The sequence below is a fragment of the Chlorocebus sabaeus genome, chromosome 5 (assembly GCF_047675955.1).
Source record: "Chlorocebus sabaeus isolate Y175 chromosome 5, mChlSab1.0.hap1, whole genome shotgun sequence".
Taxonomy (NCBI): Eukaryota; Metazoa; Chordata; class Mammalia; order Primates; family Cercopithecidae; genus Chlorocebus; species Chlorocebus sabaeus.
In genome coordinates this window covers 29,534,190-29,547,077 of record NC_132908.1, presented here as the reverse complement: position 1 = coordinate 29,547,077, position 12,888 = coordinate 29,534,190, and the positions used below count along the sequence as shown (strand labels likewise).

The window sequence follows — 12,888 nt, the reverse complement described above, 5'->3', positions numbered from 1 at the left end:
GACTACAAGTATGTTAATGTACTTGTTCAGTGGAAGAGCACAAGCACTTTGAGTGCTATAAATTCAGATAATGAAATGTAATTCACAGATGCGTTGTCAGTTGGGGGTATGGGGGGAAGCACATTCCTGAAACATGAGTGTAGTGTGCGACAATATTTCTTGCTTGGTAACGTGAGCAGTTTTTAATTAGGATTGGGTTAGAATTAGTTAATTTGAAATCTAGCAAGGTGGTTTGCGATAATACTGAGGCAATATAAGACCCTTAAAAGTGAAAGTTACAACATAGTTATTGTAAAAAGTAACCAAAATGGTTTATCTTGGAAATAGTTGATTTTCTGAGTAATGTTACTAATTTTTATAACATTTTGACAGTAATTAGCTATTTTGGCACTTAAAACTTTAGTGGAAATATTTTATTTCTCTTCAAACAAAAGTAAAGGCATAATGTTGTTTCCTGTCATTTTGGAGTAACTGTACCCTGCCTCTTGTGTTTTGTAAACTTATTGACTCATTCTTTAGTGTACCACCAAGCACCTTTTTCTTGAGAGTCAAAATATATTTGTTTCCCAGTGTCCAAATATGTACAATAGTGTAAAGGTGGTTTTTAAAAACATAGCTGGGTGTGGTGACATGTTCCTTTATTCCCAGCTACTCAGGTGGCTAAGGCAGGAGGATCCCTTGAGCCCAGGCTGTAATGTACCATGAATGCATTTATGACTAGCTACTGCACTCCAGCCTGAGCAACATAGTGAGACCTCATCTCTAAAATAAAGAAAACAAAACAAATTACACTTAAGTACTATCACTTAATTTTTAATTGACAGCCTTTAGTTGATTGTTTTGGATAAGACATTCTGGCCAAAAACCAATTGCTGGAAAATTGTTTTAAATTAAGCATATGTTTCTATTTTGGATAAAAATGTACTGCAGAGAAAATTTCAAATTTTTCATTACATTAGTCTTTTTGAAAGAGAACAACTTACGTAAGCTAAATATATAATACTCTATTTCTTCATTCTCTATTTAAAAAGAAAACAGATTCCAAATATCTAAATCAATGTTTCTCTACAATCATGACTTTGTCTGCAAAAAAAAAAAAAAGTTATTTTTGGCCAAAATGCAAAATTACATTGCTATAAGAAAAGTTACAAGTGAAAGTTTAAACATTATGTAGTCTGAGGAGAGATCCACATATGACAGTCACAATTTCAACTCTGAATTGCATCCATGTGTGAGATTTAGAATCTCACTAGTGGGCTCTGTCCATGTATGAAGGTGACAATCCTAATTGTTGGCTACGTGTGTCTATGACAGTCACAAGTGCAAGCTGTTATGCAGCTGTCTATATACTCCAAGGGCTTTATAAAATACATGTGAGTTTCATAACCTTCTGTGACTTTTTACAAATAATAGACCAAAAATTTTAGTTGTTGCCCCAAGCCTAGCTATTAGAGTCAAAATTTCTCCTATTGTCTGGGTCCATGTAAGAAAGCCAGCATCATGACAGTTGCCTGGGCCTAGGTATAGGTTACAAACCCACCTGTGAGCAGAACCAGGGAGGAAAATCACATCACCTGAATGCTGGGCCAGGGAAATGTCAATATCTCAACATGGGCAGAATCCACACAAGGAAGTCATCACCTTTGTGCTAGGCTCAGTGATATGTCACAATGCCCACGGTAGGCAGAACACAGTCAAAAGAGTCACATCACCTAGGTGCTGGGCCCAGCAATATGTCACAATACCCGCTGTTAACAGGGCCAAGTCATGAGTGGAGAGTCATATCACCTAGGTAATCTGCCTAGATTTATGTTACAAATCTTCCTGAAGGCAGAGCACAGGCAGGAAAGTAGAGTCTCATCACCTAGATGATGGGCTCAGAGACACATTACAATGCCCCTTGTGGGCAGGGCCCAGTCAGGACAGTCACATCACCTAGGTGTTTGGGCCAGGTATATGTCATGATCCCAACTGTTGGCAGGGCTCATGCAAGGGAATAAAGTCAATCAGATGCTGAGGAAAAAAAAAAATTGTATGTCAAAGTCACACCTACAGAAAGGTCCAGAGATGAGATTCACTGTCCCATACATGTTCTGGCTCAAGGTATAAGAGACAACACCTTCTATGAATATTGTTAAAATATATGAATCACAATCTCAGTGGTGAAGAGAATTCGTGTATGAAATCTCTAACCTCACCTACAAACACTGTCTAATTAGGGCAGACACTGCCTCACAGGTGTGCTGAGTTTGGGTATAAAAGTCATCATTCTACCTGTGAACTAGATCCATGTATGATACTCACAATGCCAACTTTCAACTAATCTGGATGTGATATTCAGAATCTCGACAATGTGCTATGTCCACGTGGAAGATGACATTCCTCATTGTATGCTGTGTGTGTATAGGAGAGTCACAATGTCATCTGTGTGCTGGGTCTTTGTAAGGCACTCTCTTTGCCATTTAAGAGCATCATAAGTTCTCCATGAGAACGAAAACCTGCTCTAAGACTTCATAATGGTATAAACCCATGATCCTATGTGATGTCCTCATTTCAGATATGAGAGTTAATACCTGTCCTATTTGCTGGGTCCAGGTATGACAGACCTCAGTGTGCCTGTGAGCTGGGTCCAGAAATGGTCCACCATGCCATTTGTGGATGGATGCAGATATGACACTCACAGTTCCAACAGTGAACTGTTTCTGTGTGTGAGATCCAGGACCTCATGAGTGGGTTTTCTTCACATTTAATCCTAACTGTGGGCTGTGTGTGCATATAAGAGTCACAATCGAAATTTTGAGTGGGCCCTGTTTTCACACTCTCTGTACCACCTTAGGGCATTATTTAATATGCATGAGTGTTGTAATTCTCTGAGACCTCTGTTAAAGTGGAAAGCACAGGACCTCATCTGTTGCTGTAAACCTAGATAGAAGAGTCAACATGTCTTCTATTTCCTGGGACCGGGCATGAGAGACATTGTCATGCCTATGAGCTGGGTCCAGAAACGAGTCACTTTCCAACCTGTTGGCAGATCCACATATGACAGTCCGAATTCTAACTGTGGACTGTTTGCACATGTGAGATTCGGAGCCTCAACAGTGGGCTTTGTCCACGTGTGAGAAAGACAATCGGAATTGTTGCATAGTGTTTCTATGAGAAGTGGAATTTTACCTCTGTGATGGACTCTGATAAGACCTAAGTATTTTATGGAATATTCATAAGCATCATTGTCATCTGTAATCTTTATACAGTCAGGAAACCCAGAACCTTACTGATTGTTCTAAGCTTAGCTATGAGAGTCAAAATCTCTTCTATTGGCTGGGATGTCATATGACAGTCATCATTATTTTTGTGACCTGAATCTAGGTATATGTCACAATCCTACCTGTGGTCAGAACCAGGCAGGAGAGTCACATCACCTGAATACTGAGCCACAGATATATTAGTATCCCCCTATGAGCTGAGCGCTGCTAGGATTTTCACATCACTATTGTGCTGGGACTAATGACATGTCACAACGTCCCCTGTGGTCAGAGCTCAGGCTGTAGGATTACATCACATGAGTGCTGGACTCAGCAATATGTCACAATCCCCTTTGGGAATGGGGCCTAAACAGGAGAGAACAATCACATCACCTGGAAATGAGGCCAGAGGTGTATCACAGTGCCACCTTCGAGAAGGGACTAGACAAGAGGGCCACATTACTAAGGTTATTGGCTTAGCCATATGTCAAAATCCAAACTGTGGGCTTTCTTCAGGCAGTATATTCAAAGCAGTCAAGTTCTGGTGGGGCAAAGGTTTATGTCGCAGTTATACCTGTGGGAAGGTCTAGGAATGGAATTTACATTCCTGCACATCTTCTGGGTCCAGGTATAAAAATATGCACCTCATAAACTTTTACACACCTCATGTGTCCAAGTATGCAAGTCATGATTTCAGCAGTAAATTGGATCCATACGTGAAAGCCTCAATCTCAGAGAACAACCATTAGGAGGGTTAGAGCCTAACATATTTGCTGAATCTTGGTCAGAGGCTCATTGTCTCACCTGAAGGCTGGATCCACATGTTAGAGTAATAACACCAATTTTGACTGCCTTTGAATGTGAAATTCAGAACTGCAACGGTGGGCTGTGTCCACATGGGCGTGTGGCAATCTTTACTGTTGGCAGTATATGCAATGAGAGTCAAAATCTCACCACTGTAGTGGGTGTTGTTATATTATTCTTTGAACTATCTGCAGCTGTTTATAGTATGTGTGAGATTACATTCCACTCTGAAATGTTTGCATGTATATGAACACATAATCTGACTTGTTGCTCCAAGCCTGAGGATGACATTTGATCTTTCTTCTATTGACTGGTTCAGATGACAGTCATTACTTGCTGTGAGCTAGGTCCAGCAATGAGTCACCCATTTTACCTATGGCCAGATCCACATGTGACAGTCAAACTTCCAACTGTGGACTGTGTTGATGAGTGACATTCAGGGCCTTGACAGAGCACTCTGTCCATGTGTGAGATTGACTGCTTTAATGTAGGCTGTGTGCTGGGCCCTTTAATGACACTCTGTATAAAATATGCATAAGTTTCCTAATACTTTGTGTTCTTTCCAAAAGTAAGAGAATGAAGACATGATACATTGCCATAAACCAGCTAGAAGAGACAAAATATCTTCTATTGGTTGTGTCCATGTATGATAGTTATCATTATGCCTGTGAGCTGGACCCAGGTATATGTGAGGTATGAAGCCAGGTAGGGCAAGCCCTTCAGGTGGGGGGGAGGAGCCAGCCTCTCCTGTGGGGTCCTGGACAAGTTAACCCCCTCTTTGGGCCTCTGTTTCCTCATCTGGAAAATGCAAAAAGCCTATTGTGCAGGCCTCACAGGATCATGATAAGGGGCAAAGGAGAAAGGAAATTTTAGAATTATTGTGCCTGCCTCTTCCTGAGAGGGATGATGGTGAGAACAATGGTGATAGCCACATGCAACTGTGTCCTTGGGAGGTCCTGTGAGGAAGGTGTTGTTACCATCGCACTTCCCAGATGATGAAATGTTCTCAGGGAGACCTGGCTGCATGCCCAAGGTTACACACAAAATGAGTGTTGGAGCTAGGAGTAAATCTAGAATCAGGGCTCACTGAAGGTGGTGGGAGCATTGCACCAGCTGCCTCAGGCAGTTATCCAAGATCTGAGGTCGGTGGGGCTGGGGTATTACTCGGTGAGGAAAGCACAGTCTCACTGACCCTGTTTCTGACTCTGCTAGGTAGGGACCATTTCAGAGAGTGCAGATGGGGCTGCAGCAGTGGGTGAGTTGGCCCGTGGCAGGGAGGGTATCCAGGGAGTCAAGGACAGGGTTCCTCCCTCCCAGCTGGCGTTCTCCACATCAGGAGAGCAGGGTGTCTTCCTCCTCCAGCCCTGCCCTCTTGTGGCCGCAATGCTTGAAATGCCTTCATTAGAGAGACCAGAGAAAAAGCCTGGGAGAACTGGGCTCAGAGTGGATTAGAGGAAGTGTGAGGGTGGGGAAAACCTGACTTTGTGACTTATTAAAATCCCACCATAGAGGTAACAAGGAGGTGCTTGGTGTCTTTGGAGGTCAGCTATGAAAAGACGGAAAGATTTGGGGCAAAGAGATTAAGGGTCCTTGGCTGCTCCGAGTGAGAGACTTGGGTACGGGGGTCAAGGAGACATGGGTTGGTGAGAGTTCAAAGGACAGGCCTTGTGCGGGAAGCTGAGAACTGATGCTCATCACCGCTACCACCTTGATAACACAGGGTGCTGTGCCCCCTCCCAGCATACTTCTCACTGACCTGCATATGCTGGAAATTGCCAGAGAGGGTTGTATGGATGTGAATGAGATGGGCAGGCAGGCAGGGTGGGGACCAGGATCCTGAAGCTTGTGAGGACAGAGTCCTGGACTGAGTCCTGAGATTGCAGAACTCAGCAAATCTTTTTTCCTGAGAGCCTACTAGATGCCCCTGTGAATGAGGGTGTCAGGTCCACTTATCTATGAGTGACGGAGGCTCCAGCAAAGATGCCAACCCCTGTTCCTTGAGTAGTGAAGCTGCAGAGCTAAGTCTCAGCCTCTGCCTTAGGTGGTATCCATTGGAGAAGACAGAAACTGGGACCCTCCTAAGAGGGGCAGCTACTAAATTGTTGAGTAGCTTGTTTCCAAGGCCTGTTTCCCTGTCTATCATCACAGAGAATCAGGACAAAAGGTCACGGAGCCTCAGTGTCCCTTCCGTGGAGCCCAGAACCTGATGCAGGTCCAAGTCCTATTGTATGAACATGTCTTGACCCTTTTGGCCCTGGTGGTGGTGCAGCATAGGAAGTATAAGGGATGAGGTCTAGTCATGGGCCAGGGAGCCTTACTCATGAATCTTGGCTGTCTACCTTCTAGGAAAATATAATCAACACTAATAAAGGAGGAAGGTGAGCAGCTGGCACTGTCGCTTTGAGGGAGGATGGGGATGTGAAAGTCAGAGACCACCCTGGAGAGGACACTCCCTGACTCCATCCTCTGCATCTTAGATTTACTGGGATGGTTTGATTAGAGGAGTGTTTGATTAGAGGATTTGGTCCAAAGTCTGAGCCAAAGATCAGTGGAGGGTTTGATTAGAGGAATAAAAACAATGATAAATTCCTAGAGGAGGGACTGTTTATAATAAACTCTGAGAACAGGTTGGGGCTACATGGGATTGGAGGGGAGGGTGGAGCCCCTTAAAAGAAAAGCCCCAGAGACTGCCTCTGCCCTCTCCCTCCCCGACAAGTTCTCTTTATTATCTTCCACCCAGGAGTTGTCAGAATCCTGCCCTTCCTTCTGTCTCCAGATCAAAGTCCTCCAGGAAATGCAGCTGCTTCAGTGACAAGAGATAATTATCATCTTCTGACAGAGGAGGAATTTGGGGTTTGGTCCCAGTCCATGAAGCGGCACAGTCAGAATAAAAGGTGAGGGCCTAGGAGATTAGCAGAGGGTAGAAGAAGCCTCTATCTTCTGACCAGCTTCAGAGAGCCTGGGGCCATGGCTTCCTGGTCAACATTAGGCCCTCCTGCATGGGGACCCCTGGGAAGGCAGTGGGAAGCCTGAGCTATGGCTCCTGGTAGCCCCACAACTGCCACTATTTCCTGAAGCTCCTATTTGTTCTGTCAGCTAAGCCTCCATCCCAGTAAGCCTGCAACACCCTCAAGACCAAGAACAGGCCATGGTGAATCTCAGGGCCACTGAGTGCCTGGGCTGGCCGGGGCAGCGTGCCTCAGGCTCAGTGACATTTGGGCTGCACGTGGGCTTTGGGAGTCAGACAGCTGCACTGGGCTCCCAGCTGCACCATGACCAGCCCTGTGTCTGGGGCAGGGGCCTCACTGCTCTGGAACTTGAGACACCGTAGTCATAAATATAACACACCCATCTAACTGCTTTTTCTTTTTTATCTATCTTTCTCTAAAATCCCCATGTACTACTGATCTGTTTATTTAAATTAATAAACATGTTTTACAGTGTGTATTATTCTTCCTCATGATTTCTTTACTATATTGTATGATTCCACCCATATGAGGTACTTATGTAGTTTCATTCACAGAGACTCAAAGTAGAAAAGTAGTTAGGTCCTGGAGGACAAAAGGAAAGTAAAGCAGGGCTGTGGTTTAACAGGAACGGAGTCTGAGTTTTGCAAAATGAATAAAATTCCGTCTGAATGTGGATGATGGCTGCAGAACAATGTGTGATTAATTCCTGTGACCTGCACTTTTAAAAATTGTTAAAATGGTTAATTTTATGTGTATTTTACCATAATGTAAAAAAGGACTTTTTAAAATGAACAGACTATAGATATCTGCAACAGCATAAATATCACTAATATAAACTTACATTAAAAAATTGATGTAAAAGTATCCATACTCTGTAATTTCTTGTATATTAAATCCAAAAATCAAAAGTGAGGTTCTGGTTTCCACTAATGATGAAGTAGCTAGTTTAACAATCTCACAGACAAAAATGATGAATCCTGGATAAAATATTATATGTCATTATAGAAACACTTCTGTATATAATAGATATATGAAATATGTGTGTATAAAAACTGAATATTTTTTCACAGCATATTTCAGCTGTGGCCCTCCAAAGGAGAGATAAGTATTGAAGTCAGAATCCAGCCCAATTAACAGCCTCTTAAAAAACAACACTCTTCAAAGGGACAAAACAGAATCCAGACTCTAACTCTTGTATACAGTCTCTAGTGCACAATTTTCAAATTCAGGATGTGTGAAGACACATGAAAATATAACACATAAACAAGAGAAAAAGCATACAGTAGACATCTGCAAGATGTCCAAGACATAATCAGCAGACAAGAATTTGAAGGCAGCTATTATAAGCATGCTCATGGGGGCAAAGGAAAATGTTCTCATAAATGAACAGATGTGGAACATCAGCAGAGAAATGAAAAATAGCAACACAGAAAAACAAGAAATAAAAATAATTGCGAGCTTTTCTATAGATCAGAAACAGAAGACATAGCAACAGAATTTAACCAATCTGAGGATAGAAGTAAAAAAAAAAAATGTTTAAAAGAAAATGAACAGAGCCTTAGAGATCTGTGAAATGATTGAGTCTGAGAAGAAGAGAGAGACAGAAAAAATTAAATGGGGTAGAAAAGTAAATCAACAAAATTTAAAGAAAATAAACCAAGTCTTAGAGACCCGTGGAATGATTGAGTCTGAGAAGGAGAGGAGAGGAGACAGAAGAATTAGAAAGGTTACAAAAATAAATCAACAACTAATATCTGAAAACTTGCAAAAATTGTTCAAAAACCTCATTTTTTTAAATCTAAAGACCCACACCCCCCCCCCCCCCCCCACCAAACATACAAATAAAACCATACTAACGCATATTGTGATTTAGGAAACTAGCAGATGGGACTTTCAATGGACTTGATATGATTTATTATTTTTACTATTCATAAGAATGTAAGTAAGTTCTCCTTAGATTTTTTTTCTTGGAGAAAGTCTGACATGTGAGGCACAGATAACAGTCATTAAAGGCAGATGACTTTCCAGCCTTGTCTTAAATGTTCCGTTCTTTACCTTGGAAATTATTTAAATTTGTTTCTTCCAAATACTGTGGTAATATTGATGCTCCAGGGAAATGTCCCACGGAGATTCTGCTCTTGTGTGTCCACCCTGCAGGGAGCTGAGGCAGTGTCTATGACAGTTTCAGAAGCGAGTAGTCGTGCAGTACTTAACCTAAAAAACGTAATGGAAACATGAATTAAGAGAATGATCACTGTTTAGTTCTATCAGCAAACTATAAAAAGTGATCCAAAGGGGGTATTTATAAAGAGATATCAAAAGATTTTCCAAGGGAGCCTTATTCAGGGCAGAAACGCAGACACTGTTGCTGACCCCACCACAGAAACTACCCTCATGTGTTGGTAGGGACCAAGGGGCGCTCTGGTCCTGCCGACCTGCGTTAATCACGGCCAGGAGGTCCACACTAGGACCATGAGGCCTGGGAAGCAGTCTGGGTGGGGTCAGAGACATGGTGAATGTGGCTCCCAAAGCCGCTTATGGGGTCCCTTCCCTGTGGCTGTTTTCTTAGGGGATGCAGCAGGCCCTTCCCCTGTGACATTTTCTCCTCTTTATTCCAGTGGCGGGAGCGTCCCCGTGAGGGGCCCGACCCAGGTGTGGACCACGCTGCGAGGCCGGAGGTCCAAGCGGCGCTCCTTGGATGCAGAGGAGGATTTGTGACAGCCTAGAGAGCAGAGAAAATTGTTTTGAAAAGGCAAATGGCAGGTGACTAAGTACACAATGTTTCCATTTCTGGCAGTGAACTGACGGTTTCAGACAGTAACCAGGGCGTTCTCGAGGGGATCCCAAGGAGCCTGAGAACTGCCAGGCCGGCCACCGTTACCCCACACCTAGGGACGGACTGCACTGCGCATGTCTGAAAGGGCAGGACCGTTAGCCCCACCCCTAGGAACGGGTGCACTCTGCCTGTGTCCTTTACCCCACCCCTAGGGACGGGCTGCACTACGCATGTCTGAAAAGGCAAGACAAGAGTGAGAAGGGGCTGGGTGGAGGGGAAGTGGGGGGCGAGAAAAGGGGCGGGGTGCGCCCAATGTCAGGCCTAGGAGTGTTACCATGGCAACCCTCCCGCGCAGGTCATGAGAGGCAAACGGCCCTTTGTTGGTTGGTGGGAAATCGAGACCCTGGCAAGGGGGCTTCTCGAGAGGATCACAAGAAGCCTGAGAACTTCCAGGTCCGCAGCCGTTAACCCACCCCTGGGGACTGCCACACTGCGCATATCTGAAAGGGGGGAGGAGCGAGAGAGGGTGGGGCTGAGGAGGAGGCCTATGAGAAAAGGGGCGGGGCGCATTCTAGGCTTGGCCCAAGAGCGTTACCCTGGCAACCCTCCCGCGGAGGCCGAGAGAGGTCACCAGCCCTTTGTTGATCTGCGAGAAAGCAAACTACGAACACGACAAGCATTAGCCTGCAGCTCCAGGAGACAAGGTGTCACAATTACAAGGTGAAACTAGCGGCCCTAGCTTCACTGTCTCCCCAGCAGGAGAGATTTGAGATCAGAAAGGCTTTCCTCCGCAGGGCGAGTTTGCTGGGCTGCGTGGAAAGGCAAGGCAGGGAGCAGAACCGTCATCAAGCGTTCCGGGAGTTCCGGGGTCTGGTCCAGTCCCCGGCTGTTGTTCTGTTGGTGGCAGGGCAGAATGTCTAGGATGCCAGCCTGCTCCGGGCTGCGCTGTGCGCCTAGCCCAGGGCGGGGGGATGCGGGGCAATGCCCGCCTGGCGGTGCATGCTGGGAGTTGTAGTCTCTTCACCGGTTCCCCACGGTGGGTGGCGGGGCTGCAGGAGGACAATCCCAGATTGAAACAGGAGTGGAGGCGGGGCGCGGTCGTGCAGGGAGGGGCAGGACGGTGTAGGCGGCTTCATTTACCAAGCTTTGCTGGTCATCGTTTCCGTGCCAAACCCTCGCCAAGGGGATTGAGTCAGCAGAGGAACTTGAACGGCAGGCCTGGGCTGGCCAGTGAGGAGAGTGTGTTGTTGCGAAGTGCACCCCGCCTTTGCCCAAATCAGGAGTGTCTGGTCCTCACGCGGCTGCTCAGGTCGATTTTCTCTCCCACCCTCACCTGAGCTCTTTCCAGAGCATCACTGCCTGCTCCAGCCCCTGGAGCCGCCTGCTTTCCTAAGCGGCTTTGGCAACTGGGCTGAGGTCCCAAACGGTGTCCACTGTTCTGCCCTCCGCTGTCTCCAAGCAAAGCACAAGCTCAGCCGCCTTTGAAAGACACCCACCGCCTGGCCTGGGAATGCACAAGTTCAGAGCTTTGCAAGAAGTGACCATGGGCTGTGACTTCGTGAAAATGTCACCTTCACCAGTGCCTTTTTCGCGGATGTGGACGTGGAGGAACGAGGGAGGATAATCATCGGGTTACCAAGGTGCTGCTAAGAGCAGAAGAAAAAATCCCAATTCCCAGCCATGTGTCTGCTTTGACATTTCACCAACCCATTTAAGAGCGCAGGCCCCCAAATATCTACCTAAAGATTATGATGGTTTAGGCATTTTCCACTTAAAATTGTTGGCCTCATGTCCACTGAAGCCTGACTGGCCATGTCTCAAAGACATAGATGATGACCTGATCCCTCAGGAACAGATGGTGCTCCAGCCTTGTGGATGTGAATTTCAAGTTATGGAGCACTTGGGGGGCGGGGGCGTCTTTGAAACCTGCCAGGTTTCACATCTCTGCTTTGGGTGAAAAGCTGTCACCTACAGTAGTCAGGGATGTGACTTTACTTACTGGCGCTGATCTGTTGAAACTTTATCTCTGGGTAATGGAAACATCCAGAAGCATTAACGCTTTCATGTAGCCTCTTAATAATTGACACCCTAAAGTCCTATGTCCTCAGGGACAGTTCCTTTGATTCCTGGATGGTACCAGCTTTCATGCTGTTCAATCTAATCTGTGAAAACCTGAGCGTTAATCTCCATGAATATAAGACCTTGTTCTTTCTTATTAAAATCCCCACTTTTTGTATTCTCTTGTCTTATATTCTGAGCAGGATTTCCAATACTGTGTTGAAAGAAATAATGAGAGTGGGCATCTTTATCTTAAAATAAATCTTACAAAAAAAAAGATTTCAACATTTCACCATTGACAATATTAGCTATGGGCTATTCCTGTAGCTAATAAAGAACGTATCTCTTTATTTTGAGGTATAGTCTTTCTGTACCTAATTTGTTATAAATTTTATTAGGAATAGATTTTAAATTTTGTCAGAATAATTTTAGGCATGCATAAAAAGGTCATGATTTTTAATCTTTCTGTTGTGTAAATAAGGTGTATGGCATTTATTGATTTCCACATATTAAAATATTATTGCATCCCAGGAATAAATCCAACTTGATCATAATAGAATGACACCACCACTTCTCCTGCTGTCTTTTCTGACTTTTCCCCATCTCCCCTTTTCCGTAGTTTATAAGACAGGAGAAGGGGGAGAAAGCAAAAAATTGGAAAGAAACAGAAGTAAGATAAAGAGCTAGACGACCTTGGCACCACCACCTGGCCCTGGTGGTTAAAATAATAATGATAATGTTAACCCCTGACCAAAACTACTAGTGTTATCTGTAAATTCCAGACATTGTATGAGAAAGCACTGTAAAACTTTTTGTTCTGTTAGCTGATGCATGTAGCCCCCCCGTCACGTTTTCCACGCTTGCTTGATTTATCATGACCCTTTTATATGGATCCCTTAAAGTTGTAAGCCTTTAAAAAGGCCATGTATTTCTTCTTCAGAGAGCTCGGCTCTTAAGACACGAGTCTGCTGAAGCTCCCGGCCGAATAAAAAACCTCTTCCTTCTTTAATCCGGTGTCTGAGGAGTTTTGTCTGCGGCT

General features: G+C 44.6%; 1 pseudogene; it reads right to left on the bottom strand.

The window, feature by feature from the left end:
* Positions 1–9,811: 9,811 nt before the first annotated feature.
* Positions 9,812–10,948, bottom strand: LOC140711619 (TP53-target gene 3 protein-like; annotated as a pseudogene).
* Between the last annotated feature and the right edge of the window lie 1,940 nt (positions 10,949–12,888).